The 21,422-nt window shown below is 34.7% G+C and overlaps 1 pseudogene; it reads left to right on the forward strand.

The window, feature by feature from the left end:
* The first annotated feature begins 2,500 nt into the window (after positions 1 to 2,500).
* Positions 2,501 to 3,490, forward strand: LOC118682395 (uncharacterized; annotated as a pseudogene).
* The last annotated feature ends 17,932 nt before the right edge of the window (positions 3,491 to 21,422 follow it).

Raw genomic sequence — 21,422 nt, forward strand, 5'->3', positions numbered from 1 at the left:
CAGAATATCCGGACTGAACGTAAATGCCAGCACGATCAGGCAAGCGTTGCATGCCAATGGTCTCTATGGCCGGGTACCGAGGAAAAAACCACACATCTCTACACAGAAACAAAAGCGACGATTGCAATTTCCGGAAAAATATAAAAATAAGGACAAATCGTTCTGGAATAACGTAATTTTTTTTTACGAAAGCACGTTTGAAGGTTTCAGGAAGAAAAAAAGTACTAAAATTTGGAGAAACAAAAATCAAGAGTTTGAGCGCGCGAAAAGTCGACTTTCGATTTTAGAGTCCACTTGGAATTTTATGACTCTTAAAGTTGCTAAAAGTCGACTTTTTTAAAAATTTGAAATCATAATTGTCATAGTGGTAACTGGTTCCGTAACTAGTCCACTTAGGATCCAACCGAAAATGGTATTTTGTGCCAATAGGGTATTTGAAATTTTCTCAATACCTTCGAGTATTATCTGTGGTATGAGATCGCTGCCTAATAGAAGATCTATTTGAGCAGGAGTGTTGCAGTTGGCATCTGCTAGCTTCAGGTGTGAAACCTTTTGCCAATGCTTGCTATTTATATGATAGCTTGGAAGCATATTTGTTAGTTGCGATAAGACTATAGCTTCTGCTTGTATGTGCTTATCCGCATGGGGGGAAATTAGGGTAAAGGGGCAGATTTTATTTGAGTTTTGCACTACTCTTCCGCCCATTCCTGTAATTTCAAAATTGGCTAGTTTTGTTGGCAGTTGTAGCCTATTTTGAGCCCTAGACGCTATGAAAGATCGTTGTGATCCTTGGTCTATTAAGGCCCTAAGCTTAAACAGTTCTCCTCGGTGTTCGATGGAGACCACTGCTGTGGGTAGTAGTATCCTACTTTGGTTTTCGCTGTGTAGCGTTTGAGTTTTTAATGCCTTTGAGCAGCATGGTGCTTTTTGGCAATTTTCGGGATTTGCTGTTGCAACTAAACCCGTGGCTCTTTTCGTATTTGCGCTGTTTGGGGGTGAACTGGAAAAATTATTTATATGAAGAACAGAATGATGTCGTTTATGACAATAAACGCAATTGAACTTGCTTTCACACTCTTTTAGAGTATGCGAACGTGACAAGCAGTTTGTGCAAAGTTTTTTTGTTCTCACAAAATTGTTCCTATCGACAACATTTTTTGAATTTCTCGCAAGATTTATGCCCTCCTGTACACAGTTCGCATGACGTTAGTTCATACTGTTCGGATGTGAACGATTGGTTTTTACAAAAGCTTCGATTTAAATTGTTGTTGCTATTGGTTTGGGGTCTATTGAAGCTTCTATTGAGGTCGTTTTGAATGTTTTTAGTTCTAGCTGGTTTTTTGTCTACCCTTTTCGCTATTTCATATTGGGTAGTTAGAAACTCTTTCATTTGCTGCCACGTTGTTCATTTTTTCCGAGATGAGACTGATTGCTCCCACAAAAGTAACGATTTTTTTGGTAATGCTGCGGTGCATATAGTTGCCAAGGGTCCCAGCTGCCTGTGGGAATATTTTGTGTCGATAAAACCGACAAACAATTAGAAACAGTGGATTGTAGTCTAATAAAATCATCACTTGATTCTTTCTGAATTTTAGGAAAGTTCATTAGTATCGTTACTTGCTTATCGACCAATATTCGTTCATTTTCGTATCTTGTTTCTAGAGCTTCCCAAGCCAGATTGAAACTATCGTCATTTAGTGCGAACTGTTTGACTATGACGCCTGCTTGACCTTTTGTTTTGTATCTTAGGTGATACAATTTTTGTGCATTTGTTAATTTTGGGTGGTTTATGTAAACGGCTGTAAACATGTCCCGGAAGGACGGCCATTGCTCATAACCATCATGAAAGATTTCTGTATCACATGTGGGCACCTTGAGATGGATGCCTGAATTTGACTCTTGACATTGAATTTGTGGCAGCTCCACTGTCGGATGTGGAGCAGGTGCAATGGCTTTAATTAACTTTAATTAATCCGAAATTATTGCTTTTGTTTCTCCAAACTGGTCGAAGCAGTTTTCGTACTTGGCGTAAGCCGAGGATTTAAAATTTTCAGGTAGATCTAAGTCGTCAAATTCTACTATTGCGTCATATGCAGCTTGGAGACGTGTCCAGAAATGATCAAGATTTTCCTTTTTGATTTCTAATACCGATTTAGAATTGTCCTGAATCGGCGAAGATGAAAATCGAGTGCAGTATCGTATTAGACTGTCACTCTCAGAGATAAATTTGGTGTATGAAATATCTTTCACCCGTTTTTGTTTTGTAGCACCTTGCTTTGAGCGTGTAGCTTGTGCAGGTGTACATGGACTCTTTTCTTCAGAAATCATTTTAGGTATTTTTAGCGACTGTGTTGCTTTGGAGTCTTTTGAATCTGATTATACTTATATTATACTTTTTAATATTTTTTTAAATATTTATTAATAATCATATTTAGATATTGATGAACAATCGACCAGCCGTGGCGTGCGGCGCATAACTAATGTTCTGACATTGGCAGAGTTGAAAGAAATGTGGAATGTGAGGAAGGTTTTCCAAACATTTGAAACAAAGGAGAGCTGCATAGCCTTTGCTGAAGAGCAAGGGCTCATATTAAAGAAAAGGATTTGCAGGATGCATAAGATCCCGATGGTATTATCAATGGCGGGGACTAGTATCGTCGGCACATTTAGATGCCGAAAAGGATCGTGCCGTACGCGTTCAGCAATATCTAGGTCTAAAGGTACTTGGTTCGAGAACGCCAAAATACCCTTAAACTAGATATTTTATCTAACGTTATGCTTTTCGTCGCATTGGTCGCATGCGGAGGTGCGTAAAAATAGTATTGTCAGGGAACCGATTTTCCAGCGCTACCATATGCGACTGGTATAACTACTGTTGCGAAGCTGTAGTATTATACCAAGTGGACCATCGGAAGAAGTTGGGTAAAATTGGTGGCCCTGGGAAAAAAGTACAAATTGACGAAAGCAAATTTGGAAAGAGGAAATACAACAAAGGTAATATTAAAAATAAAAAATAATACATAATTACCTATATATTTTTCTTATTTCAGGCAGAAGGGTGGAAGGTCACTGGGTGTTGGGAATGGTGGAAGATGGCAGTGAGGACTTGCGGTTGAAGGTATGTCCTGACAGTGTCAGGTCTGCTGAGGTGCTCATTCCCCTGATTGAGAAACATGTTGCGCTTGGCACAATCAGTTGTACCGATTGTTGGAAGGCGTATGAATGTTTAACAACTCAAGGGTATGAGCATCGTCACGTAAACCATAGCGATCCTGACAATCCGTTCGTTGCGGAAGACGGGACGCATACCCAACGGATAGAATCCCAGTGGCGAGTAATGAAAAGATTTTTCTCAAAGGATAATTACAACAATCCAGAAGACTTTGCGGATCTTATCATTGAATATGTGTGGCGAAAAAATATTGCAAATAAGCATGAGGATCCATTTGTTAAATTAATTGAGGCAATAATACACACATACAAGCAATAAAAAAAATTGTTTTATTTTATTAAAATAATTATTTAATTCATTATTTTTTAGGTTTTGGATTCCTGTAATTGGGGTATTCATAGGTTTTCATTTCTTTCAGTTCATTTACAAAAGATGACGAACCAGCTAACACTGGTTACAGAGAACGTATATCAGAGAACGTAAAATATAGAGAAGGTTCACAGTGCGGCCATTAGCAAAATATTTCACGTTTCGCAGGGGTACTGAAAACGATGAGGGTATTTCACCACAGAGCACATTTAACAGCAAGAGCCCATACAAAGCTGGATTGAGGGGTAAATGAGAAATATAATGTTAATATATAAATAGAAGAGTATCAATGCAGGACAAAGCTAATATATATATAAGAACATGTGTATTTATATGCAGGTGTTTTTTGGTTGCTTGGAAAACTTCTTGTGTACTATATGCTAGTAGTTAGATTTTTTTCTAAGTCAAATACACATATGTATGTTTTACTGGGGAAAGTAAGATTTTTTCCAAGTCTAATGCACATATGTATGCTTTATTGCGCCAAATTGAAAGTTATAAGGGGATTCTGCTTTTTTATTTGAAAACTTCTTGTGTACTATATGCTAGTAGTTAGATTTTTTTCTAAGTCTAATATATCGTTTACTGGGGAAATTGCTCCAAAAATGAAAGTTGAAGAAGAAATCTTTAACTGTATTTTAGTTCTTAAAGAATTTTGCAGCGAAAGGTTTAAATCGTTCACCAATTCAGTTTTGCGCTTTTTACTTTTATTTAAAATAAAATGGAGAGTAAAAAAGTTAGAAAGTGTCGCGTTCGGGAGTGCACCACAGAATCTTCGGGAAGATTCTTTTCTTTCCCCAGGAACCAGGAGGACTTGCAGAAGTGGGTGGAAAATTTGCAGATCCCACCAACGCAGGACTTACCCACCCACAATGCATTCGTTTGCATTAAGCACTTCGAACGAAGTGCAGTGGGTGTGAAAAAGTTGAAGGCACATGCTGTGCCCACCCTCCACCTTGGTGAGTGCTCTTTATTTTAATTTAAAAGTTGCATGAGGTATTTTTAAACTCTCGCAACATGTTTCTACAGAGTATAATAGTTTTGTTCACCTAACGGTTGTTTGTATCACCTAAAACTAATCGAGTTAGATATAGTGTTATGTATATATAAATGATCAGGATGAAGGGACGAGTTCAGTTCCGGGTGACTGTCCGTCTGTCCGTCCGTCCGTCTGTGCAAGTCTCCTTGCTAGTTGCGAGAGTATAAAATGTTCGGTAACACCCGAACTTAGTCCTCCCTTACTTGTTTAAATATCGCAGTGTATAATTTAATATATGTATGTATGTATGTATAAGCTCATGTGTGGTGATATATGTGTACGGTGTGGTTATGAGTGGTGCTCCCGGGTGTGGTAGGTAGTATTAGGGTGTGTCAGTTTTTGTTCCGAGTGATGTTGTGTGATATGTATTACAGGGGTAGAGTAAACCTATATAGAATATGCAATATTATTATTATTTATATATATTTTTTCTATACTTAATTATATTATAGTATATATATAAATAAGATAGAATTTTTTTAATTTAATTGAATTAAACACATACAAATGGGGAATTAATTTAAAAAAAATTTTATGTGTGTCATTAGGATACGAAGAACCCCCTAAGCATTTGTGGACGGTCCAAATGCCAATTAGAAGATGCTGTATTAGCAGCTGCGTTAAGGGAGCGACAACGCTTTATAAGTTTCCAAGAGAGAAAGATGTTCGACAGAGTTGGGCAAAGGCTTGCAACTTAGTCGTGTCGCCTTCCGATACCCTTTTTATTTGCCGAAATCATTTTGATTCGCAGTACGTCACTAAGTACAAACTTTTGCCTGGGGCTTTTCCCTGTTTAAGATTAGAGCCAGCACTAAGTCGTAGCTCATCTAGTGCTTTTGCGATGGCGCCCCATTAGGTACGTTGTCCCTGGATTCGATGCCAATGTCATGGGAAATTTAGAAAAAATTTCCAAAAAAATGTCCGTTTTAGAACGAAATTGCGTTCTGTTATTTGACGAAATAACAATAAAGTCCGACCTAACTTATAATAGAGTTATAGATGTCATTGATGGGTTTGTGGATTTTGGGGAAGGCCATCGTGAAATGACTTTAGGTAATAAGTGTTGTTTTTTTATGATAAAAGGGTTAAGTTCACATTGGAAATATGTGTTTTCATACTATATTTCCAAGAATGGACTTTCTACAACAAAATTGGAAGAAATTCTGAAAAAAAACATTGTAGCACTAAAGTCAATTGATCTAAACGTAAAGGCTTTAGTCTGCGATCAAGGGCCTGCAAATTCTTCACTTTTCAATTTGCTAAAAATTTCTGAAGAAAACCCCTTTTATATGCACGAAAATTCTAAGATATATTGCTTATATGATTATTGCCATCTCTTTAAGTCCGTCCGTAATACATTTATGATATACGATATTTTAACTCCTCAAGGAATAGCCAGTTTCAAAGTTATACAAAAACTTTACTCTATCGATCAGAGCAATATGTATTTTAAAATATGTCCAAAATTGACAGAGGCCCACGTCTATCCTAGCGTTTTTGAAAAAAATGTCCGTAAAACGTGCAACCCAAGTTCTGAGCAATTCGGTTGCAGCTGGCATAGAAATGGTCTATAGCCAAAATCTATTCGGCTCCGACGAATATTTATTAAAATGTGCACAGCCAACGCAGTTATTTGTTAAAAAAATGAATGACCTTTTTGACGATTTAGATTGCAAAAATTTTGTTTCAAAAAATCCGTTAAAATATCCGCTGTTAAAGAACGACTCCGGGAAGGTCCAACGCCTCTATGATTATATAAAGTATCTTAAATCAATGAAACTTCCGACCAATGCTCAAGTAAAATGTATTAATGGGTTCTGTTCCACAATTATTGGAATGATACAGTTGAGCGAAGAGCTTTTTAGGGATCAAAAGGAATTAAGTTATATATTCCTTGGGAAAATTAATCAAGATGCTTTGGAAATTTTTTTTTATAGAGTCCGGGCAAGTCAGGGTATCAATACCCACCCCTCTGCCTATGAAATCCAATATATTGTAGGTCGCTTAATTTCAATGAAAATTTTGAGACAAAATTTTCAGGACAAGGGGGCTAATTGCGAGGATGATGACGATATATATTTAGATTGGAACCTAGGCCCCGAAGATCGTCATCCAGATATAGAGGGAAACGAACCGGAATATGAGCAACTCGACTTGGAAACATTAACAATTCCAGACGAGAATTTTGTTGAAGAGGACGACAAAGCTGACGTCCAAATCAAGCGGTATTACACAGGCTATGGTATATACCAGAAAATTCTGTGTAAGATCCATTGCGAAAAATGTACTAAGGCAATGACGAAGACGCAAAGCGATTTAACGCTGTATTCGGAGGCCCTAATCAGAGCGAAAAATTATAAGGATGACAGCGATTTAAGGCTAGTCAATCCTAGTGATAGGGTCTTCGAAGTGTGTCGACTGCAGATGATGTGGTACGTCAAGCTCTTCAACAAATACGCGCATTATTCAAATGTTCGGTGTCTGATGTTGTTCGCAATAAAAGAAAAAACGGAAAATGTTTTTCCCCATTGGTTTGACCCAACTGATGAGTGTTTCGCTCATAAAATGAAATTGTTAGATTACTTAGTCACGGTACTTTTGTATAAAAATTCAAAATGGTTTGTGAAGCAAGAGGTAAATAGGGAACGACATCGGAAGCGCGATGTTAAACTAAAAAAACTTAAATAAGTTGCAAGTCAAGACCCTTTGTTTAACGAACATCTTACTTTTGGGTGAGTAATAAATTTATCAAAAAAATAAATATTTACATTTTTTAATGTTTATCATTTTATTCTATTTACAGGTTTTTTTATTTCCACTTTTTTCTCTACTTTCAGTTTTCTTTATGTACTTCCAGGTGTTTTTTTATTCTTTTTTTTTAGCATGACAACTGAGCCTAGCTTTTTTAAACACTAACGTTGAACTTAATCAAGATGGATTAAATTGTGTTTAAAAAAGCAGGTGAAATAAATGACTTATTTTAATTAATAAGTCGTGTGAGAAATTTCCATTGTAAATGGACAATTTCGTAATTCGGCATTATTATTATTTTATATTTTTGTTTAACATTTAATTTCATAATTTTACAAAAATTGTTTTAATTGTTGTTAATTGCTTTAAGTAAAAACAATTAATCAATAAAATTTGCATATATTTTCTGAAAATAATACACTTGTCTTTGATTTATACTATAGTACAAACATACATTTATTTGTATAAACATATAATACGTGTAAAAAGCATATTGGAATATACTTGTACATAAATATTTACGTAGGAACATTCTCTAACAATATATTGAATATATTCTTTAAAAAGTTTTACATATATACTTAGTTATGTGTACATGTAAAGAAATATGAAAGAAAAATAAACTAAATATATAAACTAATTGCTTCATGTGAAATCTCCGTTGTCACGGACAACCAATTGCGGAAGGTCATGTTTTTTGTTTTCATGTCAAAAAGTCAATGTGTCGAAGGACTGACGCGACGACAAAGTGTCACAACATTGTTGTTGGTAGAAAATCCGAGCTGTGCCGAAAAAAAATTAACTAACGGCCGCCGATTGTCACCGCTTTCCTTCCCGCTCTAACAGCTTTGCCAACAAACTATCGTAAATATGTATGTTTATGTATGAGCATGCATACATATTGACGGAGATTTTTGTCATGGAAAAATATAGTAAAATTGAAAAATGTTTTAAAATTGAAAAATATTTTAAATCGACAAAAGCTTTGTTGCCAATTTTGTCAATTTTTTCTGTGTTTTGTGGGCTTGCGTGGTTGCAAGTTTTCCCTTTCAGAGGGAATATCAGAAATTTGTTCAATTTATGATTTTTAGCTTTTGCCATCGTCGCGAAAAGAAGCTTGTAGGCAAACGAAGCGATTGAATTTGAATTGTACTTACATAAGTACATACATATGTATGTATGTAAGCTTTAAATCATGAAAGGTGTGATTGGCATTTATTACTATTTAAATATATTAAGATTTTTAAGATATTATGTTAGTGTGTTATATACTTATGTATGTATGTATATAGTAAAACATAGCAGATATATACATATGCATACATATGTACTTATATGAAAGCATTTCATAATATCAAACATAAGCAATATTTAAAAAGCAACTGCAAATATTCCTTTGAAGTAATATATTTTAACTAAAATGTAATACATTTTTCATGATATCATAGATATTCAGAAAAGGAATTTCATATCTATGAATATGATTGCATATAAACGTATAAAAACATAAGCTAACATGCGGCTGTAATATCAATGCAAACTTCTGAGCATAATTTTCATACAATGCTCAGCTCTGTTCACTCGCCACTGTTAAAATTTCTCCTTCCGAGCCGACTGTGGTGAAACACGCTCATCGCATTTTGTTAGGTTTTGACAATTCACACGCTGGTCCGTAGTTGGACCTTCTCTGTATTTTACGTTCTCTGCTGGTTATTTGACATTTTGCAACCCTTTTGTTATTGTCAAAATTACTAAAATTGAAGAATAATTTAAATGTAGAAATAAAGCCATTTTTGGATGATATAATATAAAAAAAATGTGGAAAACGGTTGGCCTCAAGGGCCATCCCTGCAACTTCCCGCTAATTTCATACGCTAACGTTCAAATTTCGCTTTTTTCACTGGTTTTGAGCTCTTCGAAATTTTTCGTTTTCAATATCTCGCAAGTAAATCAACTGATTTTGACCCGGTTTGCGGCAAACGATGTGTTTCTTCAAGGTTTAGAACTGATTAGTTTTTGGTTTCGATCGGTCGAGTCGTTTGGAAGTAATTTGAAAAACGATTTTTTCGAAAATTTTCGTTTTCGATATCTCGCAAGTACATCAACCGATTTTGACCCAGTTTGCGGCAAACGATGTGTTTTTTCAAGGTTTAGAACTGATTAGTTTTTGGTGTCGATCGGTCGAGTCGTTTGGAAGAAATTCGAAAAAAACGATTTTTATTTTTGAGATTTCTCAAAATCTACTGGTCCGATTGGGTCCAAACTCACACGAAATTCAAGTGCAATGAAACCCTTTGGAATGCCGTTTAGTTTATTCAAATCCACACACACACACATACATCCACACATATATACAGACATACGGACATCATCGTAGAAATGTTCGGGGAAGCTTCCTCGACCCTCAAAACGTCGAGATCTGTTGAGAACTCGATTTTTGCAAAATGGGGTGAAACCAGAATCTTCCCGATTTTTAGAAAATTTTCAATTTTCGTAGCGGGAAGTTAAAAATGTGTAAAAACGAATTAGTGAAGGGTTAGTGGATATAAAAGTAAAAAATAAAAGTGTATAATTCATTCTAAAACGAAAAAATACGTACTTTAAATAGTAAAAATTTTCAACTTTAAACCTAAATATCTCGAAAACTATAAGTTTCCCGCGGCTATATATATATATATTCTCCTTCTATCCGACCATATCTATTTTATCCCCGAAAGCCTAGGACGGTATTCTAAAGTTTTCCCACGACGCTTGTAGGCAAACATATGTTCAAGGAGTACGTGTAAAATTTGTGTATAAAGTGTTTTAAAAATGAATAAACAAAGTGCATTTATTGATGAAAAAATAGTGGAATAAATTGAGTGAGTACTCTATATATGTATGTACATACCTTTATTAAGCTAGTGCCTAGCTTTCATATCGGGCTTTGAGCGCGGGGACCGAATCTAGAAACCAAACACGATCACAAATTATGCGCAAAATGTTTATATACTTTCAGGCGCATTTTCGCATATCTCAAGCGATACAAATCAATTGAAGAGCAGGGTGAATCCAAACTAATAATATTTAAGATACAGTTTCTTATGGCAAAAAGAAATATAGAATTTAATTAATAAAAAATAAATTATTCAACATTCACCTACGACGAAGGAATCCATCATCCCTTAGTGTGGCGGAGACTCCTTCGGCAATAGTCGAGCAAGCACCTGCTATTAGCAAGTTATATATGCTAAGCTGTCAAAAGAAAGAAACGGGAATTCAGAAATATCAATGGAAATTTTTGAAAGAGACTTGAGTAGTACTTCTTTGATACCAACTATGAAGGTGGAAACTGCGACAATTTCTTCAGCAATACCTAGCAGAAATATTTCAGGTGCTGAACAATTAAAAAGACTTTCAGAAACTATAAAGAGAAGTATAAGAGTGAAGGATTCCGCGAATATACAAAAAAGCCACAGCTTTTGTATTCCATCCCAAAACGGACACTTCTTCCAAACACGATGTTGCCTGAAAAATATAATGAAACACGGAAAAAAACTTCATGACATTTAGGAAAATATTTCACACACTTCTGTAACAACATATACATATGTGGACTTCTTACCATCGTAAAGAGGAAGTAGAGAAAGAATCAGCTGATCGATGTAAACAAAGCACAGCTGAGAGGGGTCCATGGAGCAACGTCAAGTCCGCCTAGGGGTTGAGTTTCTATTGACAGCCAAGATGGCTGACTTTTAACCGGAAAATGGTTGCATCTTGCTATTTTCTTTTAATTTATGAAAAAGTTGTCCAAAAAATATTGGTTGTATGTAAAACTTTAAAATGTTTTCAAAATACGATCAGCTTATTTAAATATACATACATATGTTCTTAAAGGAGCGGCTATTATTGGTAAATTAATAAATATTCACAACAGAAAAATGTAAGGTGCAATTAAGCAACCATGTCAAATAACGGGATGCAGGAAATGCTTATTCAACGGAACTGAAGGCAAGGTTTATAAATTTGCAAAACAATCTTCGTAAAATAACGAATATTATTAAATATATTAAATGATGCTCCTGATAAAACTGTGCACACAAGAATTTTTTATCAATAAGTAGGGGTGTATTAGTGCATACAAAGAATAATAAATAATAACTAAAATAATTTTTTTCCAGAGAAAACCTTTAGAAAATAATAAACCTATTTAAACCCGCCCACAATGGACATAATATTTATATCGGGGTCGGTTTTAGTTTAGCATCCCACGATTTCAGGAATAAGAGGGGTATGGTTGGATAGAGGAGATTCTCCAGATCACGAATATATTATTGAAGCCCTAAACTTATAGTTTTCGAGATATTTGAATTTTAAGTTGAAAATTTCACAAATTTTGTCTTACAATTTCTCGATTTATGGTTAACTTTTCTTTTATATTATGCACTTATTATAAACTAACACTTCACTACAATGTTTCTATATGTTTATTTTATATTAAATATTTGCTTTAAATAAGCATTTTATTGTTATGTTGACAGCTAACAAGTGTTGCCATATCTATTATATATATACATATACATATAAGTATATTTATATTTTGAAAGCGAATTAAAATGAATAATAAAAGAGGATTATACCTGAAATATATGAACTATAATTTTATTCATTCCCTTCTATTGATAAATTATGGTATTGGATTGGACAGGGTTATTTTTTTGAAGCGCGGCCGAAGGTCGCCAGTGCAGAAGGGAGTTTGACGCAATTGAATTTTGAGCACCCCGATAATGGACCGACCAGGGTTATTGTTTTGAAGAGCGGCCGAAGGCCGCCAGTGCATATAGGAAATCTAAATAAAAAAATTTATGTTAAAGAGTTATTCAAATTGAATTGGGAAATATTGTGCATTTAAGTTATTCCGCAGGTTTTTACATTTTTCCGTGATTATCTAAATTGTGATAACTTTAAAAAACAAATTAATGCAAGTACATCAGGTATGTTATAAGAAATTTAAAATTGTTAGAAATATTACTTAACACTTTTAAATAGATTGTACCGAACCGTCTACCAGCCGTGGTGTGGTAAAAAAAACCAATGTTCTCACAGTGTCTGAAATCAAGGAAATGTGGAATTTCCCTAAAATAATCCAAAATTTCAACACTAGTGAGAAATGTACATACATATATCGTTTGCAGAGGAGGAGGGCTTAATTTTAAAAAGCAAATTATGCCGTACGCATAGGATACCTATGTTGGTATCGATATCCGATAAGAGCACGGTTGGCATATTCCGATGCCGGAAAGGTGCCTGTCGTAAACGAACTGCGGTGTCGAGGTCGAGTGGGACATGGTTTGAAAACGCAAAAATACCACTGCCTCAGATTTTTTATATAATTTATGCATTTGCATCGCACTGGTCCTATTCGCAAGCTCGAAAGAACAGTTTTATTTGGGAGCCAATTTTATCCAACGCTACCATATGTGACTGGTACAATTACTGCCGCGAAGCGGTAGTTTTATACCAGGTTGATCACCAGGTAGCGGTAGGTAAAATTGGCGGCCCTGCTAAAATTCTTCGAATAGACGAGAGTAAGTTCGGGAAACGAAAATATTTTTCATAAGTAATTATTTAATTTTTTCTATTTTAAGACGGAGAGTGGAAGGCCACTGGATTCTAGCGATGGTAGATAATGGGCGTGTAGACCTTCGGCTGGAAGTGTATCCTGAAAATATGAGGCCTGCTGAAGTGCGCATACCCTTAATTCAGATACACGGTGCACAAGGTAGCATCATATGTACTGATTGTTGGAAGGGACGCGTAAACCATAACAGTGAAGATTTTTCAAATTTGATATATGAACACATATAGAGTAAAAATATAGCAAATCAGCCTCACGATCCATTCGTGAAACTACTAGATGCAATAAAACATACGTATAAGCCATAAAATTTATTGTATTAAAATGGAAAATTTATTCCATATAATTTTGTAGATGGTATTTTTTATTTTTTTGATTGCTTTCATTCGTTTAGATATGGCAACACTTATTATCTGACAACATGGAACCCATTCGTTATTGTTCATATAACGAAAATTGTGTAAAAATAAAATGCTTATTTAAAGCAAATATTTAATATAAAATAAATACGTAGCAACATTGCAGTGAAGTGTTAGTGTATAATAAATGCATAAAATAAAATAAAAGTCAACCATAAATCGAGAAATTGTAAAATAAAATTTGTGAAATTTTCAACTTAAAATGCAAATATCTCGAAAACTATAAGTTTCCGGCGGCAATTATATATATTCGTGATCTGGAGAATATTCTCTATCCAACCATACCCCACTTAACCCTGAAGTCGTGGGATGTTAAATAAAGTTTTCTCTTTATATCGTTTTGGAAGGATTTTATAAAAAGTTTCGCTGTCTTTGGGATGAAATTTACATTACATATAATTTTATTAATAGACAGCCTTAGATTGCTTTAGATTGCGTACTTAAATTCGATTGAGCGATTTAAATTTAGATAATGTATGACAACGATTTGGAAAGTGAAAGTGGGAGCGGTGTGTTTTGAAGCATTGTCGTGTTAAAAGACAAATGATCCTTCAAGTCCCAATCTAGCCGCACTTTCGTTCAAATTTGCTTTTAAAATGTTAAGGTAATTATATTTGTTTATTGTGTGTATGTTTTACCGTGGCAGTCATATTCCGTAGTTCAAGCTCAGTATTCACTTTTCTCCAAACTTTTTCATGTCCATCCGAGCAAAAAATATTGTATTTACTTTCGTCCGAAAAAATAACAGAATTCCAGAAATGTTCGTCTTTAATTTCGTGCTCTTTCACAAACTTCAATCTTTTTTTGTCTGTTAGTGTTGCTTATGAATGGCTTTTTACGGACATTGCGACCATGGTAGCCAGCATCATACAGTACTCGAAATAGTTTGGAGATTGCAGGTTTTACTCACTTTTGGTGCACTCTTCTTTGGGTTTACCTGCATCAAATATTTTTGGCCGCCCAGATCTTTCCTTATTTTGTGTATTTCCCTTTTTTATATTTTTCTATAATTTTTTGAATAGTAGAACTACTTTTATTTATTATTTTTCCAATTTGTCTCTGACTTTTTTGTTCTTTATGTAGTGTTATTATAACATCTTTTAAATCTTATGATATTTCTCTTTCGGGCGGCGCCATGATCAAAATTTTAATTAAATTACGGCTAAAATTTTATTAAAACTTGTAAATCTTTATATCTTAAACAAAAAATTACCATTTAGAGATTTTGAAACGAACAAATAATGTGTGCTAGTCGAAAACATACTGAAATGGTAAATTTTATACATATTTATTTGACGTGATTTTTGGTTTTTACTGAGAAAATCAAACAGTTCTTAATAACGGGAAATATGAATGACATCGATCTATCATACTCAGGAAGGCTAATTAATATGACTTTTTTTACTCATATGCATAGTGCATACTTATTTTTGTGATACACTGTATGTAAATACATATGTAAGTCGCCGGAATTCTGGAGAGTAATATTTTCGGATGGAAGCAAATTTTGCATTTTCGGCATAAAAGGTCGACAAATTGTGTGGCGCAAGTCAAGAAATGCCCTTGAAAAGCAAAATCTTTTTGGTACAGTTAAACACGGAGGTGGCGGAATTATGGTGTTGGGTTGCATGGCCGCTGGTGGTGTGGGTCAGCTTGAATCCATCAACATTCTAAAAAACAATTTTAAACAAAGTGCAGAGAATCTTGGATTATCTTTGACGTTTCGATTCCAACAAGATAATGACCCGAAGCATACTGCGGAAATAGTTAGACTTTTGCCGGCCAGATCGCGGTTTTGACGTTAAAATTCCGGTTTTTTTTTTTAATTGTTTACGACGCGCTAGGCAGAAGAATAAGTTCTTTCAATAGTTTGCCCAATTTTTCTGAAACTTTCGCCATCTTTTCACAACTTAATGATAATTTTTCTTTCCGACAGACTAATTTCTTTTCCTTTGGTTTCCATTTTTTTTTAAATATTATTAAAACGCATCACGAGCTCTTTAAATGACTTATTATATTAAGACACAATAGAATCTACGCAAAAAGAATAAACAAATTCATGGGAAGTTATCTTATTATAAATCCCGTTATCTCAAAAATGAAAATAGGAATATACATTTTTGTTTTTGCATTTTGAACTTAAGAATATAAAGAAGAAATACATGCAAAAAATTTTAACTGATTTACCTATTTACATTGTGTTTTTACTTCATTTAAAAAAATTTGTGTCGGGTGAACGCAGACTTTATTGGCTATGTGTATGTATATATTCACGCAAATCAATAATTATGCTTATACTTAAGTATATACATAAATATGTACTTATACATATGTACCAGGGTGCTTTTTTTATACTCTTGCAACCTGTTGCTACAGAGTATAATAGTTTTGTTCACCTAACGGTTGTTTGTATCACCTAAAACTAATCGAGTTAGATATAGGGTTATATATATATAAATGATCAGGATGAAGAGACGAGTTGAAATCCGGGTGACTGTCTGTCCGTCCGTCCGTGCAAGCTCTAACTTGAGTAAAAATTGAGATATCTTTATGAAACTTTGTAGACATGTTTCTTGGTACCGTGAGACGGTTGGTGTTACATATGGGCGTAATCGGACCACTGCAACGCCCACAAAACGGCATTAATCAAAAACAAATAAATTGCCATAACTAAGCTCCGCAATAAGATACAAGACTGTTATTTGGTACACAGGATCACATCAGGAAGGGGCATCTGCAGTTAAAATTTTTTTTAAAAAGTGGGCGTGGTCCCGCCTCTTATAGGTTTATATATATATTTCCTAAACTGCTAATGCTATAATAACAAAATTCACTGGAAGTAAATGTTTTTGACACTTCTATTGACGGTGTGAAAATAGTTCAATTGGGTGGCAACTCCGCCCACTCCCGATATAACGGTACTGTTAAAAACAACTAAAAGCGCGATAGATCAAGCACGCCAGAGGCATTAAATTTTATCTCTGGGATGGTATGGGATGACTTTATGGGAACCGCGTTCAAAATTAGGCAGTGGGTGTGGCACAGCCCACTTTTAGGTGAAAACCCATATCTTGAGATCTGCTTAACCAATTTCAACAAAATTCGACACATAACGTTATTTTCCAGGCATCAACCACTTCAATCACTCGTATATTATTTCATCAAAAAGCACAGTAAAGTTCGAGGCTTTGTATCACGCCTGAAAGCTACCTCAATAAAAGTTTTTTTTTAATAGAATGGCATCCGTTGCTTTCAGTTCTTTTATATTTGGTATCTTATTTTTTCCTAGTAGTATGAGTCGTTTTAAATAAATATGTAGATCTGCTTTCGTTTGTTGAGCCCAACATATTTGAATTTGACTTATGTATGTAAGGGGTGTTTTTTTCGAGGTATAGAACACTAAGTTGGCATTACTGTTCAAGATGGCGACCGATTTCACAGCTATCAAGTGATTTATTTTCAGTTTGGTTTGGCAATTTATCATGAATAGACTCACGACTGAACAACGCTTGAAAATGGTGCAATTTTATTTCGAATTCATTTTATCGTTTGATGCGATGAAGCGCTTTTCTGGTTGAATGGCTACGTCAACAAACAAAACTGCCGAATTTGGAGTGAAGCTAATGCTCAAGTATGTCGAAACACCGTTACATCCAGAAAAACTGACTGTTTGGTGCGCTTTATGAGCTGGTGGAATCATTGGTCCGTACTTCTTCAAAAACGATGATGGCCAGAAAGTTACAGTCAATGGTGATCGGTATAGAGCCACGATTACCAATTTTTTCATTCCTCAATTAAACAACCATGATGTCCAGCAGCAATGGTTCCAACTAGACGGCGCAAAATGACACATAGCTCGTGCCACAATAGCTTTATTGAAAGACACGTTGTGGACCTGTGAATTGGCCTCCAAGATCTTGTGATTTAACACCGCTTGACTACTTTCTGTCGGGATATGTAAAGTCATTGGTCTATGCGCATAAGGCACAAGCGCTTAACCATTTGGAAGACAACATTCGCCGTGTTATTGCCGATATACAGGAACAAATGTTGGAAAGAAACTTCTAATGGGAATTCAAAAAAGGTTGCAATAAACGTTTAACACATAGTACATACATACTTTCCAGAAAAATTATCAAGCGCACTCGTTCAACCGCGTTTAGCTGAGCAAGAAATTCCGAATCACCATTAATCTATTAATATCTTGTTACTGAGTAATTCTCAACTACTTTAAAGAAGTTGTAGCATAAGAGGCTGCTTGTGTGTTGAACAAAGTATACACCGAATGGCGGCTTATTCAGTTATGCTTAGTTGACCTTTGCGATTATTCGTAATGCGAATAGCTCGCGGGTGTAATTTTTGGTAGCCGGGAATATCGTTGGCGCCTCCCGACTAAGAAATATTGGGGTTTCCAATAGGGCTGATGTGATTTGTTAGTGTCTTTTAATATATCATGGTCCTTAATTTTTTTCAGTAATGTTTCATCGTGGAAAGATAAACGCAAGAACAATGTTTACAATTTCAACATTGAAAGATAAACGCAAAACAACGTTCACAAATTATTCATTTTTATTATTAAAATAATCGTTCTCCAATTGCAACTTTTCGTGCGCTTTTGCTATTTTATGGTCGATATGGTTATGATGAGTGGTGCGGTAAACAAAACTGTCGATTCTAATGCGAAGTAAATCCACAAATTCATGAACAACCATTAGTGGTTATGTGGAATCATCGGTCCGTACTTCTTCCGAACTGAAGCAGGTGACATCGTTACAATCAATGAAGAGCGGTATAGATCGATGATAACAAACTTTTTATGGCCGCAATTAGAAGAAGTTGATCTTGACAATATCTGGTACAAGACGGGGCTAAGTGCCATACAGCACGTGCAACAACCGAACTATTGCGAAAAAAAAACAAAAGTTGTGATTTAACACCATTAGACTAATTCTTGTGGGGTTATTTGAAGTCGTTATTTAGCAATAAACCAGACTGTCTTCAAGCTTTAGAAGTCAATATTGAACGTTCTACTCATGACATACGACATAAGTATTCGAAAGTTGGGTTCATCTAATTCGTTCGTGCAAAAGAAGTCGTGGAGGCCATTTGAATGATGTTACATTCAGAACTTAATTGTATCGATTGTACTTCACATTATATAAAAATATTGGCATTTTCTTAACAATTAACGTTTCAAAGGAAACATTTTAAGCCATAGAAAACATTACTTTTTTTTTTAAAAAATAAACATATCATTCATATTGGAAGATTCTGTACAATTTGTGTGGTTTAGATGGCGGATTTGTTCAACTAAAGAAATTAGTGCATTCTTAATTGAACCATAGGCAATGACATAAATTAAAATTAGTATTTAGTGGGATATCCTTTTTTTTTAGAAAACAGCACGAATTTCCGGCAGCAGGCTTGCATTGTCGCAGTCACAGAATTAAAACCATTGTATAAACCTCCAAGTATCTAAAAGATTAGCTAAAGAAAGCTAAAGATTAAATTTACATAGTATTATTTAAATTATTATTTATTGTATTGAAATATTATTAAATGTTTCCAATTTTATTTTTTAACTTATATGTTTATGTTTTTGTGAGTGAAAATTCTTTGTCTGTTGAATATTTAAATTCTTAGTTTACCGGTTTAGTCCTGGAGAAACAAACACCCAAAAAAGATCGGTAACGCGCCTATATTGCAATCTCAGAGGTGGTGAGGAAAAGCAATGGGAAAACTTTAGTTTAGCATCCCAAGATTTCAGGGTTAAGAGGGGTATGGTTGGATAGAGGAGATTCTCCAGATCACGAATATATATAATTATTGCCGCCAGAAACTTATAGTTTTCGAGATATTTCCATTTTAAGTGCAAATTGTTAAACTACAACCTTTTATTTAAAACTCTGTGTCAACAAAAGGCATATTGGATCAGGTGATCACGGCTGTTTCACACACATAGGAAAACAGCTGATTCTATGGCTACTTATAGGCTTATAAAATGATTAAAACCATTTCTAATTTTACTTACGACAACGGACAGCTGTAGTGGTGCCGCTAATATGCAAAATGTAAAATTATTCAAAGTTCTAGTAAATCTAATGTTATTGAGAAGTATTAAATAGTACTGATAATGTAATAACAATTAATAATTTAATACAAATTAATCGACCTATTTACTAATTTTTGGCACAAAAAATTGCACTTTAAACAAAATGTTTAAATTTCATTGACGTGAAAGGTTTTAGTACGGCAACAACGAAATTGTGTACATCAGCTGTTTGATATGTCGCTGCCGTCTTGAACAAGACGCTAGCTTCAATTCGACATTTGCCGAAAAAGAAAATTTCGCTGTCGTGTCGTACCGTCGTTATGTGAAGATAACTTACTGTTTGAATTTACAATTTCGCGGAAAACATATTTTTATGCTCCACAATGATAACAATAATTTTATACTAATTTTATAGGGAGAGATGAGGTAGCGATCCCCAGTACTTCCACTGGTTCCAGAGGATCAAGAGAAAAAACAGCTCAATATTATCGTGATTACTCAGCAAGAAAGCTAGCAGAGAAGGAAAAAAAGTTATCAAATACGGTAACTAGTAAACCTGTCTACAAGTTCTGAGCCTTCTTCAAATTTTGATTCCTGTAGAAGTAACGTTTCAAAAACAAAGCCCTTTGCGAAATGAGATGATCAAATCACGGGAAATTCAATTTGCACATTAGATAAACAAGTATTTATTAACTCCAAAAAAGATATTTCGATAATTAATTCTCAAAGTCTTCGTGCACACGCTAATGATTTTACCGATCGAGTATTTCAAAATACGAATATTTTGATGTTATCAGAAACGTCTTTGAGCGATGAAGAACCTCCTGTACAAGTACAAAATTTTGAATTTGTTTTGTGATTTCAACGTAATGAAATTCGAAATTCAGGTAACATAATTCATAATGAATAGGATAGATATTACGCTGTCAACATCAGCAAGAATTTGGGATTTATGTGCAGTAGAGTTTGCACTCTCAACTCTTTGCATAATCAACCCCAATGATAACAATAGTAAGAAATTATTTCTAATAGCTATTTATCTATCACCAAATGCTTCGAAAAGTTATTCATCGCTTTATTGCCACTATAAAATTTAGATTCACAAACTCTGTACGATTTTATTGGAGAACGGGATAAAAAGTTATTCATCGAAAAAGCTTTATTGCCACTATAAAATTTAGATTCACAAACTCTGTACGATTTTATTGGAGAACGCTTAGAATATTGTAAAAAGCCGGTAATTCCTGCGGGTGATTCTAATGTAAATTTTCATTGTCAGAAGCTACGTTATTACTACAATTCCTCAAAGATAAATTCTCTTTAGAAATAATTATTAGTAGGAATAATCGAACCACAAAATTTCCCCAAAAAAATTAATATTGTAACGGATTTCTCGATAAATCGTCTACCTGTAACTCACTCTTGAGCTCGATCACTGGATTGTTAAATAAAAGTCCCAATTTAATGGCTACAGACTTATCTTTATTTCTAATTCCAACAACACTTATTGCTCGTTATTCGAGCTTACAACTTCTTGCTTATCTCTCAATTGTTCTTATCACGACAACACTCTAACTAGAACTGTCTTTGCTGCACAATCCGGCAGCCCTTATTTAGTAAATCTGTAACAAAACATTGCTTCTAGAACATTCTCGCAACTACGAATTCGCTAACTAGTTGCTTCTGGCAGTTTATCGTTGATTCGATTTTGTTCTATCATCCATGTTCGTCACACTGCCCTCCACCTAAGTCTGATCGTCCCGATTAGACATATTTGCGATATCAAACACAACGCTTTTATGTCCCCCATCTCGTCTTCCTTGACTACCAAAACATAACTATTTCCTAATTTATTGGTGGGGTATGGACCATCTTCACACACGCCTATTTTCTCAACTGGCGCACGCGAATTGTGCTGTTTCATCTGCCCATGACTCCTGAACCTTGATCCTTTACCTACAATGTTCTCAGCATATTTCGCAATCCTTTCTATAGCTGATTGA

The sequence above is a fragment of the Bactrocera oleae genome, chromosome 3, assembly GCF_042242935.1.
Source record: "Bactrocera oleae isolate idBacOlea1 chromosome 3, idBacOlea1, whole genome shotgun sequence".
In the NCBI taxonomy this organism is placed as follows: domain Eukaryota; kingdom Metazoa; phylum Arthropoda; class Insecta; order Diptera; family Tephritidae; genus Bactrocera; species Bactrocera oleae.